This window comes from Pectinophora gossypiella, chromosome 15 (genome assembly GCF_024362695.1).
Source record: "Pectinophora gossypiella chromosome 15, ilPecGoss1.1, whole genome shotgun sequence".
Classification (NCBI taxonomy): domain Eukaryota; kingdom Metazoa; phylum Arthropoda; class Insecta; order Lepidoptera; family Gelechiidae; genus Pectinophora; species Pectinophora gossypiella.
Window position 1 is genome coordinate 9,223,864 of NC_065418.1, and position 15,766 is coordinate 9,239,629.

Sequence of the window (15,766 nt, forward strand, 5' to 3'; positions counted from 1 at the left end):
TTTATAAATTACCTTTTGTTCTAGAGGTGAGTGAGATAAAAGGAAGCTCTCATCGTAACTTAATGGAGTGCAGAATATTTTGCAATTTAAAAGTAGTAACCAAGCTATATTATACTATATTGCACTTACTATACTATACTTACTTCCTTATTCCAAACAAAACTCAGCTCTACAACTAATACTATACAATACATTACAAAGTATTTGTTGCACTTAAAACAACATAAAAATAAACAATTATAATCAGTGAGTATTACCTCACTAGCGGCCTTTTTGCTAAGATAGCAATTTCTCCCACGCGACCTTTAGGTATAGGAAATGAATTTAATAAAAGCGTAGAGAGGAGGGAGATGGAGAAGAGGAAGAAAACGTATAAGGAACGGTTTTTTTTATATTTTTATATAAAGTATTTTTCATAGAAAGTACTAAAGCGTTATACCTAGTATTCCTGCGTTCAGGTATCCTTAGAAAATTTTCAACAAATTCCTTGCGATAAAATTTAAACCATTGGCATTAATAGTCAGACTTTCTAGGTCTATAAATACCCTAAGACAAATAGGATATGAAAATTAAAAGCTTTTACTGCCTTAGGTAATTTGTAAGAAGAATGTCAATTCATGAGGATTTTATATTTTTTATACTATAAGAGTAAAAATAGTTCAAAGATGCAAAGTTTTTATATCCTTTTTGTTTTTTCAAATTAATTACCTGAAAATAATTATTAGCACAAACTAAATATCAGCACTAAAGTACAGGCAAAAACAAAGTTTATTAAGTAGCAACAAAGTATAAGTTTAATATACGAACTGGTGTAGCTTTCTCAGCATCGTATACAATGCACCGAGCCCGCCGCTGTAGGGTTCCGTATAAATTATTCTAGGGCCAATTCGTGCATAATTACTTTGGACAAATGAGGCTAGCCTGAGACATACAGTCTGCCGCTTGTGGACTATACTCGAGTGTTTAACATGACTTATAAGTTATAGAAGTAACATACGCGCCATACGAGTCTTCGTTGGTACGCGACTATAATTGACGACTTTATTACTTTTACAGTCTTGCCACAGTGGATAGAAAAGCGTTTCACACAGAGCGAGCCCATTATTTTTTTAATTTATAAATAAAAAGAACCTGACAGAGAGCAGCAGTAACTGTCAGTATTATTCAGAGGCGGAGGACAGGAGTCCTAGTACGGCTTTGAAATAGACTACTCTCGGCGCCATCCCACTCGCGTCAGACAGAGTACTGCGGAGTACAAGGTAAGAGGGAAACCGCCGCCCTATTTTTCCTTAAAAAGTAGCATGGACAGGAATGCTACACTGCCAAGAGCGTGGCTCTTAAATTAGTGATGATGAATTAATAAAAAGACCAAGGAGTAGAAAATTTAAGTAAAATAGCTATTATAAGAAATCCAGTGAACATTGTAAATAAAAGCGTCGATATTTTAGGAAAGAAGGCTACAGCAAAGGACCTTGCTTATATAAATACCATAAACTGCACTTATTTTGATACAGGAAAAACTACAAAATGTACCGTATTACAAAACATCCGAGTATAGCACTAAGTATCGGACGTGTAAACACAGCCTGGGCGAGGTCCAACAATGGCCGACACATTCGCATAAACGTTGCGCCCACGCACCTGAATCCATTAACGAGTGATTAACTTGTAAGTGTAGGCAGAATGAGAGCTTTGGCCACAATCACCTTTGTCTAAAGACGTGTTAGCTTAATTTTCATGTAACGGAAATGTCGATTCAAAAACCCACATGGGTGCGCTCTTGTCGAGAAATTGTCAGTTGCTTTCTTAGGGATCCGCAACAAAAATATTTTCGAATAGAAAGATAACGTTGTTTTGTTTTCTGTAGTATTATTCATTATTTTAAGGTTTTGTATTAACGTTTGGCAATTAAACCGTTGAAAAAGCACCATTGCCTACGTCAAAGCTGTTTCTTTTTTTGATCAATTGCATTTGTTAGAAATTCAACGTAATTATCATGGATAAAGTTGTTGAAGGTCAATGTAACATTTTTAAATTTACGTCATTTCGCAAGGTGTCATGGCTGAGGAGAAGAAATGACAAGAAACTGCAACAGCAACACATCTTTTAAATCAATGAGGGTATACATTACAAGTTATTTAATAACTAGAGGAACACATTTAATACCAGACATTTTTATCATTTAGGTAGTCATTAATCTTATAATAAGCTTTTTTACATAAAGTAAGCTTCACATGAGCTTTAAAGTTATTTTCTAACAAATTTCAAATCAATTCAGTTATCATTTAGGATTCATTGAAAATAAATTGCAATGTGTCAATTACTTAATTGCATTGAATTTCTCTTGATTTCTTAAGAGATTAAACTTGTAAATCAATAAGAGAGCATTTCATATATTTCGTGTAAGGAATCTTTACACTTAAGAACAAACTCACGCGCGGTACGCAAATTCTACGCAGGTTTTTTTGTTAAGTATTACCTATTGTGAAGCGATATGCGAATAGATAATGGCAGTGGCTTATGTAAATTAGTAACGTACTATTGACAGAAATAATTACGGTTAGTTATTACTAACTTGTTCTTAAGTGTAAAGACTAGGTTTTTAAAACTTTAATTCATAGGTAATTATAGTTTAAAATTAGTTTATTTCTTAAAATACCTATTGACCTAAGCCGAGACAAATCACTCTGTACATCTAAGCTGCTTCTATCTTCTTGCATTCGATTATTTCTTGTTAAAAAAAATCGTCTCTCTATTGAAAGTACTGAAACCATCAACCACGGTGAGGTATGTGTACTTAGTTCATCTTGTAACTTTAGACTACCCCAATCGTGATATAGTCGTGAGCTTATGTTATGTTATTCTAAAAAGAAAATCGAAATATTAATTTATAATATTACATTAATGATAAATTCTATCTTCCAAACTAAACATCCGAAACAGACATATCTAATCGCCGCATAACTTAGATGGTTACAAATAGTCTACAACCAGGACGAGACAGGTTGAAGCCTCGTTAACTCACATCAAAATTGGGCAAGCGCGCGACAAGACGACTGGGGAAGACAGATGCGCCGGCGCGCACGGTTCGGCGTGCGTCCACTCACGCGCACACCGCGCATGCGCGACCCTACACCCCGAGGTTGTATGCAATTTGTTACCGGCCAACGTTATGCGACTTTCTCTGAACATCCTCTATTAGGTCTCGTAATCATGTTTGGCTTATTTTGATGTGTAAATCAGAGTTTTGAGGGGAGGTGATAGATGATCAATCGACTAAACTTCAACCATATGGGATTGACATAAGGCGACAAGTCAATTCAATAATTATATTTTTATCACTGTCAGTGTCGTTTTTCATTATCGTTTGTGACTTGGCTAAGGCCCACGAAGTTGACATTTATCTACAAAGATTATTATAAAGATAAATAGAGTGCGGTATGGTGCGAAGTGAAATAACTTATGCATCACTTTACAAAAATATTTATCAGGTTCAGTTTTATGGAATCTAAAACAACCCTATAAAAATTACATTGGCCCGACAGAATTAAGTTTAATTCATTCCGAATTAAGTTTGCATACCAGCGAGATACCTATTTGATTCGCCCGGGTTATTCATTAATTTACTCATTCTTCATAAAATTAACAGTTGTCAATCATTCGTCCTTTTCCTTTTCGGCGGATAAGAAAATGACGGGTAAAACTTAAAGTAAAATTAAGAGGTGTCTGCAGAAATCAGGGCCACTATTTACCTTAATAAGTACATCGTAAATGTATTGATGCCCTCAATAAACATCGAAGATGAGTGATCGGCCGAACACATGTTTATTGAAAATTATCGCGCATTTTGCGCAGACGGTCATCTTACCGACCATAAATCTATCCGCCATATTTAAAGCTTACTATAATTGTATGAGATTGAACTACAGATTATTTACTATTGGCATTTGGATGGACATTTACTGATGGCGTTGGTAATTGCTGATGTTTACTGGTACAAAATGGTAAGACAGTAAAATACCATGTTTATTTATCCATAACATTTTATTGGTCGGCTTCAAGTGACATTTAATTAGTGTTAAATCAGTTGTGATTTTGTATGGTATGCTATGGTTAAGATAAGGTCCTTGAATGAGCTGTGTAAGGTTTAATAATACAATATGAATGCATATTCCAAAACAATATAGATTATAGAGATGCTAAAGCAATATAGACCAAAGAAATTTATATTTCATGTCGTAAGATTTCTAGCTTGGTTCAGTCGCTTCCGATATGCTTCAGTCCCCGACCTACAGTGTCTACAGAAACAAATACCATGACACATGATTTAAAAGAGACCACACGGATGTCGCCGTTACGTTGCGTCATCGCAACGGACTGTCAAAAGTATAGTAAGTAGCATGTTGCTGAGAACAACGGAGCTTCACCGCTCTGACGTCGCAACGGACACACAACGCGTCGTGCGACCTTGTTCTAACATGCTCACATTCAGCGAACATTCATGCCAGTCGCCTTAATCAATTCTTCTCCTATATCTCATGTGACGTATATCTAATACAGTCCATATCTCCGGCTGGTCATCCCGCATCCATCTAGCGTGCTCCGATGTGTATTCGCACTTTGCCGCGCACCGACTGATCACGACTCTCGTATTTACGGTGCCAAGAGATTATGCTTCTAATGCGAAATATTAATTCAAGATATACTTACTTCGGAGCTGGGAGTACATGAGGGCTGCGAAATATGGGTATGTTCGTGTTTTAATAACATATTCTTACAATTTGAATGAAACGGTGCCAATACATTGAAGACATTTTTAGAAAAGGTTCTGAATGTGCAGGAAGCAAGAGAAGTAGGTCAGGATCGAAGCAAATAAGTAGAGAGCGAGTGAGTAGTAGTAAGTAGTCGTTACATGAGCCACATCAGGGGCCTTTGGCGGCTGAATAGTAACCCTGACACCAGGGTTGGTGAGGTTGGTACTCCATCTCACAACCCACACGATAGTAGAAGAAGTAAATGGAATTCCATAATCTCTGGTTACCACGATCGGAAATAGGCGTGAGTTCTCCACCCCGCACCAATTCCTATCAGGTGCCTAACTTGATATACGTCACCCCCTTTGGGTCTTAATTTGGTGCTAAGGGGTGAAGGCGTGCGTGGACTGTCTGTCTCGCTTTTACTTAGTTTACGCGGTAAAGCGGCACATGATATAATTGAGATTTTTGTCTGAGTTTTCAAAAATATCTGTATTCAGGTTACACTTTGAATCGTCATTTTTTATATAACGAAAGTCTCATCAGCCTGAAGCTACTGCAGCTTCTCACAACTTGTATAGACGGGGAAAATACGCTGCAAGAAAAGCCTTGGCATAGGGCTCTAAACGTTCTTTTTTAAAACAAAAACACAAAATATTGTTGTACACTTTAGTAATTTGTCTGCCTAATATCAGTTCCCAGACAGTGTCCAACTTGCAGTTTCACTTGGTATTGAAGTGAGATCCATTCGATGTGATGAATTACATGGTCACAATGCCCATTGATACCTAGTCTAGGTACCATATGAGGAAGTACATCATTCATAACATCTTAACCTTTACATTTGATATTAATCCGATGCATCTTGTAGAAATCGATAAATCAAATCAATTGATTATAAGCTTTGCTAGAGCTGATATTCTAAATCTGTTATTTAACTACCTGAGTGTAGGTATATTATATCCGTGAGTGTAGGTATATTATATCTGTGTGTGTGTGTATCTACCTACAACAGATTTAGAATATAGAGGAAATAAAAATACTGCAAACACGAACCAACCAAGCAAGCGAGTACGAATCTTTAAAAAAACCAAATTAGAAAAATCTTAAGGTGCAACACAGTAAAGATATTTTGTCTTTATTTTTTGTTAAATAATATTTACGGAATATCATTTCTCGTTACTTTGTTTCTAATGTGTGTCTAGCCTTAGTTAAAAAGAAGATATGCGCCTAGTGGAACGTATTTAAATGGCCAATAGTTAAATTGTAAGCGTTGACCATACATCAGACTCCCGGATAGATATCGAGCAATGTGAATAAGTATCACTAATAGCTGTTCCGCGTCTAAATAATCAGTTCAAAAAAAAAGAAACTTTAATTCTTATCAATAAAATTGAAACACATTTTTGCAGCAAAACACGTGTTTAATTTTAAATTTGGAATATTACATAAAGAATTAAAAACTTAATACATATTGCAAATTTTATTGAAATTAAATTTATGATTTATTCGAATAACACTCGCATTTAATATATTTCTGATAATTCTTACGAAACATGAACTTGCGAAGTGTTTAATTTTTTTTTTGATGAGAAGTGCCTATCATTATTCTAACCTATTATATTATAGCTTTATTCCGTTTTTCATAAGGTCCGCTAAAGTAACCTAAAGATTTGACAGATCCGGTTTTTTATAGAAGGTTGCTTCTAAACTTCTTCTTTTTTTTCTTTTTTTTTCAGGCAGTCGTGCCTGTCTGATTTTAGATCGATTTTCGACAATAAAAATAATATCAGCTAAGAAAGTAATTAAGGTATCTATTCTAGGTCCGTGAGAATGAGAATGAACTTCTTACAGGGTGTTGAGAATGTAGGGGTCCGTAAGAAGCGCAGATAATGACCGACGGGCATGTTCGGGTTCCGTAGCAATGAATTAATACTGCCATTGCTATCTTCATTGCGAGCCGATACCTTTGCGGGCTACACACATTAGCCGGATTCAGTCACGAATAGGACACACCATGTATAAGTATAGAGTAGCTTCAGGTGTGTCTTTGATGAAATCAGTGTGATTTTCAATTCTAGCACACAGTATCATCAACTTATGTTACTCGCTACACAAAATATGTAAAATTATTGATGTAAAAACGAGCAATGTTTCCTGTCTGTTATATTTTAAATTCAAGTAGTTACGCCTATTATAAGAATCGTTACTAATTGTTTTACAGGCGCTACTATATGCTCGCGCCCAACTGGGCACCCTCAGGCCTGTTGTCTTAAACGTTGTACCGGGTGAGAGCCTTCAGCGCTCCCCATTTGTCCGGCCAAGTAGTTAATGCCATCTGCGGCAAATCTACAATAAGTCACGTCAAAAAAAAAAAAAAAGAAAAGAAAAAAAAAAAAAAAAAAAGCTACTATATGTATAATTATTATAACTACATGTAGTTCCTTAAATCTTTTTTAGATTGTTAATTAATTACTTTTTTAAGTTCAGCTTTGATAACAATTTTAAATTACTTCTTTTCTGTAGGTATTTCAGTGGCTAAGTTAGTTTCGACTCTGGGTCCTCAATCCTAAGCGATTTTCTATTCCTCAATATAGGTGGTATTATCAACCACATATGTGTCTGTAATTGCAACAGCACAAAGCATCCAATAGCCGCTTGCATACAATTCACGATTGTCGATGAAATGCTTGCTGGTGTAATTTTCGAGTTATAAATAAAATACTCCCAATTATAGAGGCGCTAAAGTGCAGAATGGAGAATAAGTTCATGATTTTCAATTTAGTTGTTCAAACTGTACACTGTTTCCGTTTATCTTGCACTCAAGTGATTTATAGCGTGTAAAACTGGAAGAGACAGTATTGAGTAATATTTTAGTAGTGAACTGATCTCTCTAGGAAATTAGCTTTGCCAATTGTGTGGTTTGAAAGGTCTCAGTAGTCTTAATAGAATAGAATACAATATATTTATTTCGCGGAGGTCCTGAACATTTGTTATTAGCAAACGCTTTTTTTAAGACACCAGTAAAATTATTTTAAAACTAGTTTTAATATAGCGAGGGTTTTTTGACCGATTGTCTTTATCTATTTATGTAGATGTACTTCATCATCATCTACCTTCCCTAGCCTGAAGATTTGACAGGACCGGTTTTTTACAGAAGCGACCGCCTGTCTTACCTTCCAACTCGTGAAGGGAAAATCAACCCAATACAGGTCAGGTCACATACCTCCGAAAATGCATTTCTCGGGAATGTTGGTTTCGTCACGGTGTTTTCCTTCACCACTAAGGACGTGATAATCATTTATGATCCAAACATTAATTCGAAAACAAATTCGACAACTATTGGTTTAGGCCTGTGCTGAAATCGAACCTGCGACCTCAAAGTGAGAGGCAAGCGTTCTGCCAACTGGGTTAACACGGCTCCGCCACAGCTCGGGTGGTTTAGCTAGAAGTACCTAAATAAGGAATTCTCTGCAGCCATTTGTTAATGACTGAGAATGATTGGCATCGTCCAATATTTTACTAGGCTAGCAGGCTTTATTTTCCTCGGGCCTTTACCTCAAGTACATACCTACGTACAATCATTACACCGCACCAATTACAGGTACCAAACGTTTCCTGCAAAACCGAAACAACGTCACAATTGCAAGCATAAATTCGTGCAAGCATTCGACAGGTCTAACTGTCCTATTTCATAAACAGCATCTTGTTTTAAAATGAGCTCTATAGTTGTTGCATGAAGGAGGGTTGTTCAGTGGTAGTAAGTCGTGTTTCGGCTGCCATGGCGACCGAAATGTCGGTGAGTATAGAGGTACTAGTATAGCATACTACGGTGAGGTGCAATACTTTAATCTGGCTACGGGCACGACCACACGAACTCGCCGCCCGCGGAGACCTTGCGGGGTCGGTTGCACGGATAGCAGAGTTAAGTAAGCTAATGATAAGTCCCCATTTGAATGAGATGGCACAGTATATAACCTAGATTCTCTTTTGTTTTGTGTAGATTCATGCTAGATACTCACTTTGGAAATTTATTTGAGCAAGTCATTCATTTATCGTTCCTGTTATGAAATTGTATATGACAGCAGCACAACTTGTTTTATAATTAAAGTAAATTGATTCAGCTGTCAATGGTGATTAAAAGAGCTTATTCAACTCAATAGAACATAAAAAGGCGTTGCTAAGGCGATCAGCTCCTGTAGCGCCACAATGATTGTTGTGTAATGCTGTTTACGACTTTAATCGACGTTGGTGCAAACGGGCGCAAATCTTAGTCGTGTCATCCGCGCTGGCGCAAGTCGCGGACGACGAAATATCAACGGCGCATCACCTAACCTAATGACTGCTGCAAATGGCGGCAAATGTGCCTTGTGTACATAGCACTTAGCGCAGTTTGTAGTAGGTAGGTACTTACTGTAAAAATTAAATAAATAAATTAATTAATACTAGGCACCAGAACCCTTCTTATGTTTCTTGTAGGTGTCTATTAAAATAATTTAAAAAAAGTTATAGATATTTCTATGACATAACAAATACTTTATTGCATAAACAGGAAATATAAAATACAAAACAAAAGAAAAATAGAAAGAGTACAATAGGCCGCCTTATTGCTAAGAAGCAATCTCTATGTGAATATTATAAGAAGATCCGTTTAACCGTTCTGAGGACTATTAAGACAAATGCAAGAAAAAATATGTTGTCACATTATAAAAAAAATAATATTCATCCTTAAAACATTGCTTGTAAGTTTAGTGCTCCTGCGATATTACTTTGAAGCAAATTAATGTTGTATATTTAAGTTGCATAACATTTATTTCAGGCGCTTGTGTTTGTGTATCATTATTGAGATTTCGTGCTAGCATACCTAAATAGCCTATATACGTTCCACTGCTGGGCACAAGCCTCCTCTCAATCAACCGGATTGAATATGGAGCATACTCCACTTCGCTACTAGCCTAAAGGCTTCGTAAATAGGCTGTATACGACTGACGTCACAATTAAATATATTATTTGCTGTTGGAATTACACATGTCACTTCAAAACCCAAAAATTATCTCATGCTATGCCCTACCTATACAATAACGGCCTCCGTGGTCTAGTGGTTGAGCGTTGTGCTCATGATCCGGTCCCGGGTTCGAATCCCGGTGGGGACAAATCACAAAAAAATCCCTTTGTGATCCCTAGTTTGGTTAGGACATTACAGGCTGATCACCTGATTGTCCGAAAGTCAGATGATCCGCGCTTCGGAAGGCACTTACTGATGTAAGTACGTAGTTGTTACATGGCTCAATAGTAACCCTGACACCAGGGTTGATAGGGTTGGTAATCCACCTCACAACCCACACGAAAGAAGAAGAAGACCTATACAATGGAATAGAATCATAGATTAACCTAATGCGATTTTCGTAGTCACATCTATTCACCTAATCTGAGTTCATTATAAAATTACCCACGCTGTCTATAGAGGTGTTATGTATTAATTCTAAATCCACGCTTCAAATGCAGTGTACACAAATCAAGATCGACAACGAGTTTATTAGCGTCAATTTGCCCGCAGCGTTCGTGCGCACACGCAACCAATTATTGGGGATTTTTCGTCGTCTAGCAACCGCGCGACAGGTGTGAATGGTAGACCTTTTACTTTGAGAATGTCCTTAGGATTTGAAGCGATGCAATCGTGATACGGTTGACTATTGACGGTTTTGGGTAAATTATGTACTGGAGAGACTAAATAAACATAATGACAGACAGACGAAACTCACGTCTGTAATGTAGAGGATTGGTAGCTGCCCGTCACCAGAAGATATATTGCAGAATTATAAATAACTAGCAACCCGCCCCGGCTTCGCTCGGGTGCAATGCTGAGGAAAAAATGAAATTATTTACAAAAACCTCGAAAATAACAGTATTTTCCACTATTTAATGGATGTTATTATATATAATATAAACCTTCCTCTTGAATCACTCTATCTATTAAAAAACCGCATCAAAATCTGCTGCGTAGTTTTAAAGATTTAAGCGTACATAGGGATATAGGGACAGAAAAAGCGACTTTGTTTTATGCTATGTGGTGATTAAAAAAAACTCATTAGGTTCATGTATACCTCACTAGGACACCATAGCGGCACCACTACAGTTGCGTCACCATGGTATTTTAGTCATATGACTTGGCCCAGCAGACAAGAAGAAAATTTTAATCAAAAATAATGATTTTTCAACCTGTAAATTACCTAGATGATTACCTGCTGGATTATTCTTCCTTACAAATATTACAATTTAAATAGTCATGATAAACATTTGCAATCTTCAACAGGGTGTTGGAATTCATCAGGATGAATAAACAAGTTTAGATCTTTCTTGCCTACTGATTAACTCGGCTAAATTTAAACTGATTGTTGGCAACGAGATTCTGCTACGATAATCTGTTGTTCGTGACTTATTAGCTGTGCTAATTGACGTCCCAATCACCTGATCACCTTATTAATCTTCACACCTCACTTAGGTTGCGTTTCCATTGACGCGGAGCTGTGCGGAGATGTGCAGCAATTGACCAATCACAGACAGAGCGTCTTCGTTTGTAGCTCTCTCGAACGCTGTGATTGGTCAAATCCGCACATCTCCGCTCATCTCCGCACAGCTCCGCGTCAATGGAAACGCAGCCTTAGTACTTAGCTTCAGAGGTGTATACAGGCAAACTCCTGACATTATTCGGTTATAAATTAGCAACAATCATTCCAACAAATCTATTGTCTGCTTTGGCATTTGATCGCGGATGCATACTCCGACAATACGTGTGGGTGCGGCGTGTCCAGTGTAGACATGTATCCACGTATATCCCTGTAGGTAGATATAATACCATGCCCAGTTCTCATGCATATCTCACGACCTCCCGACGGTTATATGTGGTGATGCGTTCGGAACAACCGGCTATCAATTTCCAACTACTTAGCATTAGTAATATTGCCCAAGAGATGACGAGGTTGCATGAAAGTTCGTACTTATAATGGTAAGTATTTGTTTTGTTAAAAATCGTGAGGGCTTTTAATTTTTTAAAGTTGTTTGTAATGTTCTTAAATTTGATAGGTACAATTATTTTAAGGCAACAAAAATAGCTGAACAGGTAACATGCTATAGCGTCACGCCTGTATTCCCAAAGGGGTAGGGAGAGGTACATAGTATGTAGTTGACGACTTAATTTCTCAAGAGATGATTTTTCTAGAGGCGGCTAATCAGCTTGCGACAACAAACTTTTTATGAGCCATGTCAAGGGCCTTTGGCGGCTCAATAGTAACACTGACACCAGGGTTGACGAGGTTGGTAATTCACCTCACAACCTACACGATAGAAGAAGATGACCGCGATACCGACCCCGCCGGCGCAATCGAAGATTTCTCTCATTCAGCACTTATCTATATCGGCCCACTAGGGTCGATTAATTCTTTTAAATATAATCTTCTCGCCCTATTGGGAAATCTTGGTCTGTTTCCTTAAATTTTGTACTGGATTAGAGCCCTTAGCGCTCCCCATTTGTCCGGCTGAGTATTTAAAGTCATCTGAGGAAATATCACAGGAGAGTGAGAGAGAGAGAGAGAGAGAGAAATTTCTCTCCTGTGCCCAGCAGTGGGACGTATATAGGCTGTTTATGTATGAGGAAATCTACGTGTACACATACATTCATACATACATAAACTCACGCCTATTTCTCACCGGGGTAAGCAGAAACTAAAAAATCATAAAAAAAATGTACGTCTGAATCGTACAGCCTTTCTCAGTGTTCAGTTTCGAAATTCAATTTGAATCTGGGTGTGAAGTTAAGGTCATTGAAACATGCTAAGTATGATTCAGGCTGTCTAGATTTATTGTCTGGTCACTTTCTGGCCTTGAGTCTGCTCGAAGTACGTAGATACTTATATCTATATTTATCTCATACAATTACATAAAACATCAATCACTTGATTGTACGACTAAGTAGTACGCAAAAGAAAGAAAATATCCCTCATGCCTACAATAATGGAAATCTTAGTATGAAAGGAAACAAGATAGTATAATGATAGAAAACACCACTATAATGAGGGTACATGAGCATGTACCTCCGAATATGAAAAAAAAAAAATTGAGCAAGAACGCGGTCAAAAGATGTCCATAGGCTTAAGTACTTAGAGATTACTGCATAACATAACATCAAATAATTACATACATATGTACTAGGTTAAGCTTTCTGTTACTAATATAATATGAACTAGGTTCCAAAATAAATATTTTGATTTAATTTGTTTTGATAGGTACATCCCACTGCTGGGCACATGAACTAGAGAGGGTTTCTAGCTTATTAGAGTAATGTATTTTTAAATTTGAATAAAAAATAATATGGAAGCAGGTGGAAAATAATCTCAAAATAATAATCATCTTAGGAATCTTAGGTCTTTTCTTAATAATCTTAGGACTTCGTATCAACAGTGGCTGCAAGTTGTCTTTGATTACTTGTGGCTCTGCCCACCCCATTTGGGATTACAGGCGTGAGTTTATGTATGTATGTATGTATGGAAAATAATATTAGGAGCTTTTTTGTCGCTCGCTGATAAACTGTCTAATAATAGCTTAAGTTCTTAGCGGGCTATCAGCCAAGTACCAAGAGGAGAAGCCAGCCACTAAGCCACGGAAGGAGAACACAAAAGTCCTGGTATCAATACAATCCAACTCAATTAGCGTGTGAGGAATGAGGAAGGTAGTGGTGGAAGCACCGATAATGGTGTGATCACAGCACAATAACTGTCCGGCATCAGTCCATGGTAATGAGTAGTTAGCTTTCCCAGCTTCTTGCCTGAGGCATTGTCTGCGCTTTTCCTCGTGAAAAACTTATGGGTACGCCCGGTTGCAGCGGTGAACGTAACTTGGTTTCGTTTCCGAATGACGTTTGATTAAAGACGTCTGCTTTGTCAAGTGCTATTCAATGTTTTTTACTTAAGTTCTTGTAATTGTGACATGTGTATAATTATTTAGCCTGTTCTAATAATGATAAATCGTTGAGTTAACATAAACACAATTTAAATAAACTTTTTAAACCTTTTTTGTATAAGAAATATACAAAAATAATTGAAAAAAATATTTCGTAAATTAAACGCGGTATTTTGTTCACCTACTACGTACTTAATTTAAGTATTCGATCTTAAGTTAACATTTTGCTAAAGTAAGTACATTTCACCGGTCATTGATTAAGCTCTAACCGCGGTTAGCGTGTCGAAGTCACCGACCCTTCTCATATCACCGCATATGAGTTGCGCGAGTAATTGCGATCGACGAGCGCTCTTTCAACCGAAAAAACAGACATCTCTCCTATTGTTCCCGCGTTTTCCCACATTTCGCCTCTTACCGTTACACTTTGGATACACTCGCCTTCCTGATTGCACGCAAAAACTGCATTAATTGCATTCTTCATACTTACCTATGGGTTTCGGCGTTTTTGCACCGACGAGGAAGACGGGACGGTGTTAGATAATTCATTGTCTTTCGTGAGATTTGCCCTTCTTCGAAACCAATGTAATCGCCGTGTCTATTGATCGGTGTTGCCACCACTGCTAAAGTATACTACACTCTTTTCAGTTGTAAAAGAGATCTTAATTAATAAAAGTAAACGCGGAAAAAATAGCATCAATTTAAATAATTAAGAAACGGAAATCTGTTGTTGTTTACTTCCCCGACTTTACACGAGATGTTCGTAATCTAAAACACGTTTATCAAATCGGCGCGAGTTCGACAGGCCTTGACGTCAAATGCGGTCGAAACAAAACTTTCCAACTAATTTCAACAGCATCGCGAATCGTGCAAGGAAGATTCACATGAGAAACGACCACTGTATGCACGTGAAACTATCAGTCAAACTACTACTTAAACATCTGCATAAGTCACGTCTCACGATTCTGGAAGAGTAACAGTTTAATAATGTCCGCGCGGGTGACCCCACCGACCCCAGTGAAATACGGTTGAGCGGACTTGGGGCCATATTTTCCCCCATGCATCGTTCTAAAGTCGTGTCTTCCTTGGTGGAAATAAAACGCAAGGTCCATCTCTGGGGCCATCGGTGCCTCAGATGCGCCATTTTCGTCCTCAGCCCGAAACATCCTAACTTCCCACCACCATTTTGCCACATTTGCTTTTCCGTCGTGACATTTAAGATTCAGATTCAAATGCAAGCTGTGGAGATATAGGTTAATGGTACTTACAGTGTTCGGATAATGTCATGGGAAGAGCTCATTGAACGTGCGGACAGCGGTCGACTGCCGGCCGGGTAGTCTGCAAACGTATTTACATCATTAAATTAATGAATTTGATATTTAGAGCCTAATAAATAAAGGCGAAGTGGAATGAAAGCGTCAAGAAAATGAGAGTAAGCTATATTTGTCGGGTCTCGCCTTAATAAGTGTAAATCTCGAGTGTCGCTTTCAAGTCCTGTTTATTGAATGTCCAACGCAAATAATTTAGTAAGTCGCATTTTAGCCGTTTTATCGTCTGACGCGAAAATTGGCTGTGAAATTTCGTATCGCTTTAAATCGCATGTGCAGAAGTTGTCGGATTTATTCTGTGGCGTAAAAAATGTAGTTCAAAATATATTTAGAGGAATTAAACAAAAATAAATATTATTGCAAATAAAAATGCACAGTTACCTACATAGGTACTCGTTTTGCTTTCTCTCTGTAGCTAGTATCTGTCTATCTAATTGATGAGTAATGAAGGGGATCTATGGAGCACAATGCACTGAGTGAAATATCCCATAAAGTCTATTGATTGGGAATTACGAGCAACAAATGTGATTAAAATGGTCTTTACATCTATTATAATTGTATACTGCTCTATGTTTATTATTATTACGGTACCATAACCGTAATTAAATTCTTATAATAAGGGAACAAGTATCTATTTTTTTAACTATACTTAATAGAAAATAAATCGACAACAAAAAAATCTTACTTAAATTCTTTGATATTTTTTCTCTTTGTGGCTACAGATAGATAAGT